Source organism: Rattus norvegicus (assembly GCF_036323735.1).
Source record: "Rattus norvegicus strain BN/NHsdMcwi chromosome Y unlocalized genomic scaffold, GRCr8 chrY_unlocalized_24, whole genome shotgun sequence".
NCBI classification, from domain to species: domain Eukaryota; kingdom Metazoa; phylum Chordata; class Mammalia; order Rodentia; family Muridae; genus Rattus; species Rattus norvegicus.
The window spans coordinates 180277-194718 of NW_026947383.1; the positions used below are offsets into that span (position 1 = coordinate 180277).

General features: G+C 36.9%; 1 long non-coding RNA gene across 1 annotated transcript in view; it reads left to right on the plus strand.

The window, feature by feature from the left end:
- Positions 1 to 14442, plus strand: part of LOC134484654 (uncharacterized) — a 33830-nt gene that overhangs the window by 14948 nt on the left and 4440 nt on the right. The gene's annotated exons all lie outside the window — the stretch shown is intronic.

A 14442-nucleotide genomic window follows, 5' to 3' on the forward strand; every position in this document is an offset into this window, starting at 1 on the left:
CTCCCAACAAAAAAGGAGTCCAAGATCAGATGGGTTTAGTTCAGAAATCTATCCAATATTCATAGAACATTTCATACCAATACTGTCCAAACTATACAACAAATTTAAAACAGGTGGAGCACTACCGAATTCCTTTTATGAAGCCACAATTACTCTTATACATAAACCACACAAAGACCCAACAAAAAAAAGAAAACTTCAGAGCAATTTCCGTTATGAATATCGATGCAAAAATACTCGATAAAGTCTTGCAAACTGAGTCCAAGAACACATCAAAACTATCATCCATCATGATCATGTAGGTTTTATCCCAGGCATGCAGGGATGGTTTTGTATGTAGAAACCATCAACATAATCCACTATATAATCACACTCAAAGATAAAAACCCAATGATCCTTTCATTACATGCTGAGAAAACATTTGACAAAATTCAAAACTACTTCATGATAAAAGTCCTGGAAAGTATAGGAACATAAGGACCGTTCCTAATCATATATAGCAAACCAGTAGCTAACATTAAATTAAATGGAGAGAAACATGAAGCAATCCCACTAAAATCAGGGACATGACAAGGCTGTCCACTCTCTCACAATTTATACAATGTAGTTCACGATGTTTTAGCCAGAGGAAGCAAACAACAAAAAGAGGTCAAAGGTATATAGACTGGAAAGGAAGAAGTAAAAATAGCACTGTTTGTAGATGATATGATAGTATACTTAGTGACCTCAAAAGTTTCACAAGATAATTCCTGAGCCTGATAAACAATTTCAGCAAAGTGGCTGGGTATAAAAATAACTCTGCACAAAAGCTAAACTAGCAGAGCAAGAAACTAGGGATATGACAACCTTCACAGTAGCCCCAAATATTATAAAATATCTCAAGGTGACTTTATCCAAGCAAGTAAAAGATATGAGCATATGAGCAGAACCTCAAGTCTCTCCAGAAAGTGAAGGAGATTTCAGAAGATGGAAAGATCTCCCATGCTCATGAACTGGCAGGAATAATATAGTAAAAATGGCCATTATACCAAAAGCAAACTACAAATTCATTCCAATCCCCATCAAAATTCCAATCCAATTCTTCGTAGAGTTAGACAGTACAATTCATTATTTCATCTGGAATAACAAAAAACACAGAATAGCTAAAACTATCATCAACAATAAAAGGACTTCCTTGGGAATCACTATCCGTGAACTCTAGTATTACAGAGCAACAGTGATAAAAATTGTATGGCATTGAGACAGAGCCAGGCAAATCAACCAGTAGAATAGAATTGAAGACCCAGAACTTAACCCATACTCCCATGGTCACTTAATTTTTGAGAAAGAGCCAAAACCATCCAATGGAAAAAAAGATAGCATTTTCAGCAAGTGGTGCTGGTTCAACTGGAGGTCAGTATGTAGAAGAAGGCAAATTGGCCCACTCTTACTGCCCTGTAAAAAGCTAAAGTCCAACTGGATCAAGGACCTCCACTTCAAACCAGATAAACTCAAACTAACAGAAGAAAAAGTGGGGAAGCATCTGGAACACATGGGCACTTTAGAAAATTTCCTGAACAAAACACCAAAGGCTCATGTTCTAAGATCAAGAATCAACAAATGCCATCTCATAAAACCGCAAAGCTTCTGTAAGGCAGAGGACACTGTTCTTAGGACAAAATGGCAACCAACAGATAGAAAAAAGATCTTTACCAATCCTACAACAGATAGAAGGGTAATATCCAAAATATGCAAAGAAAACAAGAAGTTAGACTGCAGGAGACAAATAACCCTATTGAAAAATGGGGTTCAGAGCAAAACAAAGAATTCACAGCTGAAGAATATCGAATGTCAGTGAAACACCTAAAGAAATATTCAACATCTTTACACACAAGGGAAATGCAAATCAAAACAACACTGAGATTTCACCTCAAACCAGTTAGAATGGCTACGATCAAAAACTCAGGTGACAAAGATGCTGGCGAGGAAGTGGAGAAAGAGGAACACTCCTCCATTGTTGGTGGGATTGCAGACTGGTCCAACCATTCTGGAAATCAGTCTGGATGTTCCTCAGAAAATTGGACATTGAACTACCTAAGAACCCAGCTATACCTCTCTCGGGCATATACCCAAAAGATGTCCCTTCATATAAAAGAGACACGTGCTCCACTATTTTCATAGCAGCCTTATTTATAATAGCCAGAAGCTAAGAACCAAGATGCCTTCAACAGAGAAATGGATACAGAAAATGTGGTACATCTACACAATGGAATATTACTCAGCTGTCAAAAACAATGTCTTTATGAAATTCATAGGGAAATGAATGGAACTGGAAATATCATCCTGAGTGAGGTAATCCAATCACAGATTCACATACATGGTATGCACTCATTGATAAGTGCTATTGGCTCAAATTCTCGAATTACCCTAGATGCACAGAACCAAAATGTGAATGCTTCACTCCTTCTTTAAAAGGGGATCAAGAATACCCTTGTCAGGGAATAGGGAAGCAAATTGTAGAACAGAGGCCGAAGGAACTCCCATTCAGAGCCTGCCCCACATGGGGCCCATACATATACAGCCAGTAAACTAGGTAAAAAGGATGAATCAATGAAATGCAGGCTGATAGGAACCAATGTAGATCTCTCCTGAGAGACACAGCCAGAATACAGCAAATACTTAGGCAAATGTCAGCAGCAATCCACTGTACTGAGAATGCGACCCCTGCTAAAGGAATCAGAGCAAGGCCTGAAAGAGTTAATGGGCTTGAGACCCCATCTGAACAAAAATGCCAACCAAACCTAGGTTCAACCGACTAAGCCACTACCCAAGCCTATACATGAACTGACCTGAACTCCAAATTCACAGGTATCAATGAATGCCTATTAGGGGCACCAGTGGAAGGGGAAGTCTTTGGTTCTCCCAAGAATGAACCCCCAGTGAATGGCATTTTTGGGAGAAGGGCAGTAATGTGTGGGTGGATCGGGAGAGGAAAACCCCTATAGAAGGGGAGAGGGAGGGGCTAGGAAAATGTTAATGGGGAAACTTGGAAGGGGAATAACATTTGAAATGGAAATAAGAAATACTCAATTTAATAAAGATGGAAGAAAAAAAGATACTCCCTCTGGAAGAGGAGAATGTATGATTTTCCTTTCAGGATCTGTGGGAGGAATTTTGGACACCTGGGCAAATGTGGAATAACCCTATAGAACATTGGAACCATTTGGTTATTTCCGGAAAGTCCTGGGTGGGTAGGAACATCTTGGGGAAAAATGGGAGATCCAAGTTCTCCATGTCTAGATAGGGAAGGATGTTGGCAACCTGGAATGTGTGGGGAAAGTACCTGTCCCAATTTGTCAGTATAAGAGTCAGCAAAAAGTGGCCCAGGCACAGTGTGATATTCTTTGAGTCTTTCACTATTCTTTCCAGTATTGTGTTTTGTAGATGTTACAGGCACTCTGGCTACCAACTCGTCCTAGTCCACATGTTCCTCAATCCCAGTAGACATAACCCGCTTTTCTTTTCTTTACTTTTTTTTTTTTTTTCATCTTCCCAAGAACCAAGAATGGGAACTTAGATGAGGCCACTCTTTTTCGGGTAGCAGGATGTAAAGCAGATCTTCTGATATCCCTAGTCAGTGGGTTTCTCAGTGATCTGCTATCCTTGGTCAGTGTATTACTCATGCCCTCAGAAACCCTCAGAGTAAGTGGAACTGTCCATTTCTTCTTCTCTGTCAGTTCCCTTCTGGAGTCTAGGTCCCTCTTATTGACTGAAGCCTTTATATGATCTTTGAGTTTCTGCAGGTTTTCTGTAACATGAGCATCAGGTTTTTTGAATCTCTGATCTTCATAGGGTTTTGGGCATCTGAACTTGTCCCGAGCCCTTCTAAGTAGTCCGGGAGGTGCAAAGTCGCTCGGGTCTATGGTGTTCAATTGCTTCCCCCACTGTGGTAGGAAGTTATAATCCACTTGGGGGACACCGAAGGTCTTCCAGGCTGTGGAGGCTGGGAACCCTTAAAATGCTTCCCCCATTGGAGTCCGGTGTTATAATCATCTTGGGGGACACTGAATGGGCTTCCAGGCTGTGGAGGCTGGGAATCCTTCAACTGATTCCACTGTTGCACTCAGGTGTTGTTGTCATCTTGGGGGACACTGAAGGGTTCCCAGGCCGTGGAGGCTGAGAAATCGTTGGTGCATGGTCAGAGGGTGAAGTCCGGGATGAGGGTCGCTGGTCTCTCTCCTCACATCTGGTCGTTTAGTCTTTAAGGAAATTGAACAAGAAATGTCGAATGGGCTACTACCATGTGAAGGGGCAGTGAATGTACTTGCCAGTGGTGAGTCATGGTAAGCATCAGTTGAGCTGTATCCTTTGAGTATGTCTCTCTATCTTCCGAGAACTGTGGACAAGTCCGGAAGGCAAAGCAGGGAAATATCGAGTGACCATTGATCTCAGGAAACATCCAAAGCTCGAGAGGAGCTGTCCTCGAGTTTGCACAGGGAAGTAGCGAGGTCTGCATGGGGCAGTAGCGAGGTCTGCAAGAGGCAGTCGCGAGGTCTGCACCAGGCAGTCAGGAGCTGCTTCACTTGTCATTTCTGCTTGTAGTTGCGGGGCGATCATCCAAGCTTTCTGAATGAGGAGGAACCCTGTCGAATCTCTTCCTTTGTGTCCAGAGTGCTATTCTGCTATTGTGCACACTGTCAGGGGCCAAGACAAGGGATTCGGGAAGGAGCAACATGAATGGAAAGGGCAAGGGGTGCTTAGGACACTGTGTGGTCAAGCGACACTTACAACACGGTAGATCCCTCTAACCAGAGGCCATCTGTGGTGCAGTGATGTGTCTTGGAGCCTCATAACCGAATGGGAAAGGTTGATCCAGACCCTTGATCCTCAGAGACTGCAGGGACTAGAAAATCACTGGTGGATTTTTTTAGGGAATGAACATGTGATAGGATTTGTATAGAGCATTGAATGCATGGGATTGATATTAGAATTCCATTTGAGTTCCAGATATTACTGTGATGCTTCTGCCTTGATGTATCACTATTTTTTCTTGTCCCAAAGCTCTTAATATTCTTTCCGTGATGATATTTTTGAAATACTGAGTATGCTACACAATGGAAAGTATTTTCTCTAATCACATATATTGAAATTCTAAATATGTCTTGATATCGTATGCAGTTGCCTTTATTATTACTATTATTAACAATTGTATTTCTTTGCATTTCAAATATTACCCCCTTTCCGGTCCGCCTCTATAATCCCCACCACCACATACTCTTCCTCTTTGTCTCTAAGAGCGTGCGTCCCCAACACCCCCAGTCGTTCTTACCTCACCCCTCTAGATTCGCTCTTCTCTGGGACATCAAGCTACCAAATACCAACTGCTTCCCCTTCCACTGATGTGAGATGAGGCAATTCTCTGCTACATATGTAGGGTACCAGAACATGTATATTCAATGGTTGGTGGTTAGGTCCATGGGTTCCCTGAGGGGTCTGGTTAATTGATATCGTTGTTCTATCTCTAATAACGATCCCCTTCAGCCCCTTCAGCCCTTCCCCTACATCTTCCATTGGGATCTCTAGGTTCAGTTCAATGGTTAGCTGTGAATATCTGCATCTGTCTCAGTCAGGTGTTTGCAAAGCCTCTCAGAGGACAGGCATATCAGACTCCTGTTTGCAAGCACATATCAGCAGCAGCAACAGTGTCCAGGTTGGTGTCTGCAGATCTCTGGATGGCCTTTCTTTCAGCCTCTGCCCCACTTTCCCCTCTGCATTTCCATTAGACAGGATAACTCTGAATATATTTGAGATGGGTGAGTGGTCCCATCCTTACACTGGGGGCCATGTCTATCTACTGGAGGTGGTGTCTTCATGTTAATTTCAGTGTTATTGTTGATGTTGGCCAATGTCATCAGTATTGGGTCCAGGGAACCTGTCGCATTCCTAGTATCTGGTTTATCCTAGAGGTTACCCCCATCCTCAACTGTTCCTTCTCTCTATACTAATTTTCCTGGTCCTCTGTTTTTTTCCCTGTTTCTTCCAACATCTTATCCTGATCTCCTATTTTTCTATTTCACTCCCCTCTCTCACACAGGGTGATTCCTCCATCTGACTCCCATGAAAATTTTCTTCCCCCTTCTAATTGTTAATGAAGCAATCCCCCTTTGTCCTTTCTTGTTAAGCTTCAGAGTGCATATGAGTTTATGGTGGATATTATGAGCTCTTGGGCTAATATTCACTTACTAGTGAGGGCATGCTATGTGCATTTATTTGTGTTTTTGTTATGTCACTCAGGATTATATTTTCTAGTTTCATCCATTTCCCTATGAATTTCATGAAGTCATTCTTTTTAATAGCTGCATACCACACCATTGTGTAAATGTACCACATTATATCAATCTGTTCCTCTTTTGAGGGACATCTGGGTTCTTTCCAGCTTCTGTTTGTTATAAATAAGGCTGCTCTGAACATAGTGGAGCATGTGTCCTTGTTGTAGGTTGGAGCAAGTTTTGGGTATATGCCATCAAATGGTACAGCTGGATCCTCAGGTAGTAAATACTATGTTCAATTTTCTGAAGAAGCTCCAGCCTGGATTCCAGGGTGATTTTAAGAGCTTGTAATTTCCACAGTGAAAGAGTGTTCCTTTCTCTCCACATCCTTGACAGAGACTGTTGTCACCTGACTTTTTTGACTTAGCCATTCTGACTGGTATGAGGTAGAATTTCAGGATTGTTTTGATTTGCATTTCCCCAATGAGTAAGGATGTTGAACATTTTTAGGTGCTTCTCATCCATTCAATATTCATCAGTTGAGAATTTTTGTTTAGAACTGTAGGCCAGTATTAAATAGGGTTATTTGATTCTCTGGAGGATAGCTTATTGAGTTTTTTTGTATATATTGGATATTAGCACTCCATCGGATATAGGATTGGTAAAGATCTTTTCCCAATCTGTTAGTTGCTGTATGGAAGTAATAACAGTGTTCTTTGTCTTAGAGAAACTTTGAAATTTTATGAAGTTTCATTTTTCAATTTTTGATCTTAGAACAAAAGCCTTTGGTGTTCTATTGAGGAAATTTTCCCCAGTACCAATCTGTTTGAGGCTTTCCCCTGCTTTTTATCAATTAGTTTCAGTGTATCTGGTTTTATTTGGAGTTCTTTAATCCAGTTTTACTTGAGCTTTGTACAAGGAGATAAGAATGGATTGATTTGCATTCTTCTACCTTCTGCCCTTCAGTTGAAACAGCACAATTTTTAAAAAATGCTATCTTTTTTTTCCACTGTATGGTTTTAGATCCTTTGTTAATTATCAAGTGGCCATAGCTGTGTGGGTTCATTTTTGGGTCTTACATTCTATTCCATTGTTATACCTGACTGTCTCAATACCAATACAATACAGTTTTTCCTCACCATTGCTCTGTAATACAACTTGAGCTCAGGGATAGCGATTTCCCCAAATGATTTTATTTTTAAGAATAGTTTTCTCTATCCTGGGATTTTTTTTATTCCATATAAATTTGCAAACTGCCATTTTTATGTCTGTGAAGAAATCAGTTGTAATGTTGATGGAGATTGCATTGAATCTGTAGGTTTCTTTTGGCAAGATGGCCATTTTTACAATATTAAACCTGCCAATACATGAACATGGGAGATCTTTCTAATTTCTGAGATCTTCTTCAATTTATTTTTTTCAGACAGTTGTGTTCTTGTCATGTATATCTTTCATTTGCTTGGTTAGAGTCACACAGAGGTATTTTATAAGCTTTTTCACTATTGTCAAGGGTGTCATTTCTGTAATTTCTTTCTCAGCCTATTTCTCTTTTGAGCAGAGGCAGGATACTGATTTGTTTGAATCAATTTTAAACTCTTCCACTCTGCTATAGCTGTTTATCTGCTTAGAAATTCACTGGTGGAAATTGTCGGGTCACAACATCTGCATATAGTGACATTTTGAAAATTTCCTTTGCAATATGTATCCCTTTACATCCATTTGTTTTCTGTTTACTCTGGCTAGGGCTTTGAATACTATATTGAAAAGGTAGGGAGAGAGTGGTTATCATTGTCTAGTTCCTGATTGTAGTGGGATTGCATTAAGTTTTTCTCCATTTAGTTTGATATTGGCCTCTGGTTTGCTGTATATTGCTTTTATTGAGTTCAGTATGGTCCTTGAATTTCTGATCTTTCCAAGACTTGTAACATGAAGGGCTACGTTCTGTAAAATGCTTTCTCAGCATCTAATGAAATGATTGCTTGTTTTGTTTTCTTTGAATTTGTTTTTATAGTGGGATTAGTTTGATTAGTGATCAGGTTCTGTATATTGAACCATCCCTGTATCTCTGGGATGAAGCCTACTTGATCATGATGGATCATTGTTTTCATGTGTTCTTGGATTTGACTAGCAAGAAATTTACTGAGAATTTTTGCAGGGATATTCATGAATAAATTGGTCTGAAATTCTCTTTCTTTTTTCGGTCTTTGTTTGCTTTAGTTGTAAGCATAATTGTGGCATCAGAGAAGGAATTGCGCAGTGTTCCTTCTATTTCAAGTTTGTGGAATAGTTTGGAGAATATTGGTATTAGGTATTCTATGAAGGTCTGAGAGAATTCTATACTAATCCTTTCTGGTCCTGGGATCTTTTGGTTGGGAGACATTTAATGACTGCTTCTACTACTTTACAAGTTATGGGAGAATTTAGGTGGTTTATCTGATTCTGATTCAACTTTGGTACCTTATATCTCTCTAGAAATTTATCCATTGAATCCTTACATTCCCACTTGTTAAGTATAGGCTTTTATAGAAGGATCTGATAATTTTTTGAGTTTCCTCACTTTCTTTGGTTATATCTCTATTTCATTTCTGATTTTGTTATTTTTAATTTGAATATAAGGGATTTACCTATTTCTGGATTTTTCGAAGAGCCAGCTCCTGGTTTTGTTGATTCTTTATATAATTCCTTTCATTTCTACTTGGTTGATTTCAGTCCTGAGTTTGATTATTTCCTGCTGTCTAGTCTTTGGATTTTTATTGGTTCTGAGATTTCAGGTGTTCTATCAAACTGCTAGTGTATCATAGCTTCTGTTTGTTTGTGGAGGCTCTCAGAGCTATGAGTTTTCCTCTTGCATTGCTTTTTTGTGTTCCCAAGTTATGCCTTCATTTTCATTAAAATCTGAAATGTCTTTCATTTTTTTTCTTTATTTCTTCCTTGAACAAGTTCTCATCGAGTAAATCATTCTTCAGCTACTATGTATATGTGGGACTATGGTTGTTTTTGTTGTTATTGAATACCATTCTTAGTCTGTAGTGATCTCATAGGATGCATGGGATTAATTCAAACATCTTGTATCTCTTGAGGCCTGTTTTATGATGGATCAGATTGTCAGTTTTTGAGAAGGTACCATGTAAGACTGAGAAGAAAGTGTCAGGATCCATAACAGGACAGGCTAATAACTAGCAGGTGATCATCCTGAGATACACAGCTTCGGATTATTTTATAATCTACAACTGGTTCTCCCTTATTAAGCAAAGTTGTAAGGGATTCATTTTGGGAAAGTTTACGCTATTAAATGCTATTCCTGTTGTTATTATTAGACATATATAACAATCATTGAGTAATAGCACACCCCTTTGGAGCAGATCTCTGCAGTCATACGAAGTTTTACTGTCCGTAGTGATACTATACAGGCAAATAGATGAATTCTTTAGTCTTAATAATGATTCTACAATAATTCCTAAAATTATATCAATGGTTATTAATCTCTATTATAGTGGGACTGCTATAAGTCTCTATATTTTTTTTCTTTTTCTTTTTTTCAGAGCTGGGACTGAACCCAGGGCCTTTCGCTCGCTAGGCAAGTGCTCTACCACTGAGCTAAACCCCGAACCCGTATAAGTCCCTTTCTAATAGTCAAAATTGCAGTGACAATTCTGCCGGTGTCCCTGGTGTCAACAGTTAATTTTTCTGAGATAGTAAACAGACTTTAACCTACTAAGAACACATTCCATGATGTTGCAATACAGTTATCAAGAGTCATAAAAAGAAAACAAACGATTTGTTGCAGGTGCAAGGACAGTTAATATAAAATATTAACTGGGTTTATCTATATATAACATCACTAACAACTATGGTTTTGGATCTTCAGTGAGCCTGTGGAGCTGACACAGGTGATGAATGTTTCGCCAGATAATTACTCTTGATGGATATTGATGTAAAAATTCTCGGTTGTAAATTATGTTTCAATTTATGCTTGATCTTTCATATGAACTTGTGATGAACATTGTAATATGGGATCATATATTCTTAAAGATGTTTAAGTTCTGAGGAGAAAGAGAAGTCACACAGAAGGACTGAGAGAGAAGGACTGAACTGGAAGGACAGAGACAGGTGGACTGACCTGGAGATGGACAGAGCTGAAAAGTCAGCTTTGAGTTAAGGAGAACTGAGCTTAGTAGAACTGAGCCAAAAATATCTGGGCTGAGAAGAAATGTAGAGAGGAATAATGTAGATATTATAAGTAACATAAGAGGGCAATCTGCAGAATTACAGAGAAGAGGAAAAGAGAAGAAGCTGGAAAGAACAGAAGGTGCAGGCAGGTTTCTCCTTACCATGGGACAGAACAGGTCATTTCTTAATAGCAATGCATGCTTACTCTTATCAAAAGGAACAAGGCTTTTCTCTTACACACTTGGGTTTAATTCACTTAGCATTAAAAGGGTCGAAGTGATTTTTTTCTTTATGTTATAAAGATTGGACCTCATCATTCTGCACTGGTGCTTGGTCTCTTGCTCCCTATGCATATGAAAGTAAGGATGTCTGATTAAATATGTAATTACAAGAATGAATGCATATGTGTGTGTGTAAGAGTATAATTGTGAGAATGCGTGTAAGTTGGACCCAGCTGATTTTGAGTGGAAATATATAAATGCACGTTTATGGAATTCAGGTGTAAAATTACATGTTTATGCATATTTGGCTATGTAAAATACTGACATCATTTGTGATTCAAATATACTAACAATATATCTATACTTACCTTCATTATTATATAAACTACTCATTGAAGAAATTTTAATGGATATATCAAAATTTGTTTATAGGAATGGTACATCAAATATTTCTGTTAATAGTCAAAATCAGGAAATTCTTTCTATATGCATTTTGGTATTTGAATATGGAAGAAACTGAATGATCTTAGATTTTGTAATAATGTTTATAAATCATTTATTCTTAATGTTTGTTGAAAGAAGGAAGTTATCAATGAATACATATATACAATGTGCCACACATTACAAAAGCAATGTGCCACACCTTTGTAACATAAATAGAGCAAATTAAATATATAATTTATGAACTAAAGTTGAGCAATCATGTAAAAAAGCAAAATATATCATAGAGTCTACCTACATTTGGAGTTAAGAGATGATTCATGCTTCTGTGTATTTCTTTCTAGACATCTAAAGAGATAAAATTAGTGTGGAAAAGGCTAAAACTGCAATTAGTGTGCTTCATGTAGTATACATATTTAAACAATGCTTTTGAAAAAATATACAGTACATATTTTCAAGGTTACATATACAGCATATACAAAAATTCAGTGTCCATAAATTATCAATAACACTCAAGCTACTTTCTCTGGTCTTATTATATTTGAATTGTCAAAGATATACATGTATGTATGTATGTATACTCAAACAGGCATACTCACAGACAAACAAACAAACACACACAATACTTCTAAAAATTTAAAACAAATTTGTAAATAATAGTCTTTCAGACAAAACTAATGAAAAAGGATGAACTAAATTTCCAGTGTAATGTACTCTCAAAAGTGTACTTTCTAGCATATAAAACTTTACCTTATAATTTTTAAAAAAATCGTACGGGGCCAATATATGTAATCAGATCCCATTTGGACTTATTATTCAGAGTTAAAGTAGAAATTGAAATGAAGTGGGAAAAATATTAAATTACAAGATTTAGCTATACACTTTCAATTATACAAAAAAATCTGAGAAACAGTGAAATGACACAACATGTAAAATTGCTTTCTATTAAGCATTGATATCTAAGTTTAGTCTTCATAGTCTATATAAAAGAGAGAACTAAATCTCAAAAGTTTTTTCCGGGCTTAAATACAATTTCTTGGCTTGTGAATATACCCAGAACCAATCAATACAATGAAAATGGATAGATGTTGTGTTACAACAAATAAAACACATTTTGATTATTTATTCAGTATAAATTTATTTTTGTAGCATTTCTTCCTATGTTTCTGTTGGATATTATATAAATCCTCACTTTGGTGTGGTCAGTGCTTAAATTTAACTGAACATGACTGAATATGTCAATATAGTAGAAATGAATTCTTGGGGCAGAGAATACCTTTGGGTTAAACCTGGTTATAATGAAATGGTGGTGACAATGAGCACAACTAAATAGAAGGAAAGAAACTGTGGCTTCAGGTACAGGAGTCAATATAAGATTTCACTTTGTAGTGTTGGAAGAATTGTTCCGTGATATCATGAGATTGTGCAGTGAACAGGCCTTTTCTTTATTCCTGTAATGAAAGCAAAAATTTGTGGCTTTCAGTTCCTTCAGAGAGCTTGCTACGTGTGTAGATCAATCAGCAACTCGGGACGAGGGATTTAGGTGTGCAAAATATATTTTTGATACTGAATTTCTTCTAGGTACTTTAGGGAGCTAACTTCATAAGATTTGGAATATAATCAGACAAGAGCTTGTTAAAGATGTAGAAAAGCACGGAGTGTGGTGGCACAGGCCTTTAATCTTAGCACTGGGTAGCAGAAGCAGGCCGAACTCTAAGTTCAAGGCCAGCTTGGTCTACAGAGAGAGAGAGAGAGAGAGAGAGAGAGAGAGAGAGAGAGAGAGAGAGAGAGAGAGAGAGAGAGAAGAGAGAGAGAGAGAGAGAATAGGTGAAAGAGATAGTGAGTTCTGGTACTGCCAGGGATATAAAAGAAACAGTGTCACAAAAATGCTCAAGAATAAGTTCTGTATTATACAGAGAAAATTCTCATTTTATTTTAGTAAGATGTTAACAATTCTTTCTTGATTCTAATGAAATCTCTTAGCTATAAAATAATGTGAAGGCAACGGAAATGTAAGAAAAGATGTTTTACATCACTATTCCCCTTAAACTATAAGTTGAATTTTTACTAAATAATCCTATGTAAATACACTTTGAAGGCTTTTCTGTGATTAGCTGAAGGGCTTTTACATTGTGAAGGCAACGAAAATGTAAGAAAAGATGTTTTACATCACTATTCCCCTTAAAGTATAAGTTGAATTTTTACTAAATAATCCTATGTAAATACACTTTGAAGGCTTTTCTGTGATTAGCTAAAGGGCTTTTACATTGTGAATTAAGAATGATGGATTTCATGCCAATCTTGAATTGTCATCACTAAGGTGTAGAAGCATATTAAGCATACAAAATCATACATAAAATTTTGCACAATAAAGAATGAGAACCTTTAATTGGTTTTCCTCTAATGTCAACACCTTCTTTTTGTTGGAGTGAAGATTGGATGATTTGAACTAATTTTATGAGAAATACCACCTGCTTTCAGAAGATAAGTAACAGAGAAAGATGAGGAAAAACATATGCTAAGGAACAATGAACTGGGATAGAGTATTCTATGTAATACATAGAACAATAAATTTGACCCATCTGTTACTGGTAAGGTGGGGACTTCATTACGCACATCTATGTACTTAAAAATGTTTTCTTTTCCTTCTTAAGTTTGTATGGTTGCTATGAAAACTATGGGTTTTGTGTTAAGATCTTTGCATATTTAATGATAGTTTTGAAATATTAGTGTTATAATCAAAAGCCGTGCTTTGTACATACTTTTTAAGCAACAAAAAAGAGAAGTGTCTGCTTGGGTTTTATGAAGAAAGTTACTATGTTAAACATGAATTAATTTTTCTGACATATACATTATCTTCATGTACCATGCTTGTTGATGAAATCTTAGCACATAGGAATGAATAGTAACCATCTTAGTATAGTTTCAGGATTTTATTGTATCTTGTTTGCCATGTGCCTTTCTATTAAAATGCTATCACTTTTCTAAGTCTCTTAATTTAACTGGAGAGGTTTGCAATATCTCCTATTCTGTTGGTTATTCATATAATTCGTCTTTGGTGTTGTTATTGAATTTTATGACTAACTTCTTAATATTCTTTATTTTGAAGGTAAAATATATATATATATATACATATACATATATATATATATATGTAAAATAGTTTATAAAAAGATTACAGTTTTAGTGGAAATATAACTTAGTGATGAACAATTTTATAAGTATTCTCTAAATTATTGAATATTCTACATTTTATTAGTATAAAAATATTATAAATACCACATCCTTTATTAACTTTAACACACACTGCTCCAGTTAATATAAACACAAATATGTTCGTCATATTTATCTTTGAAATTTTC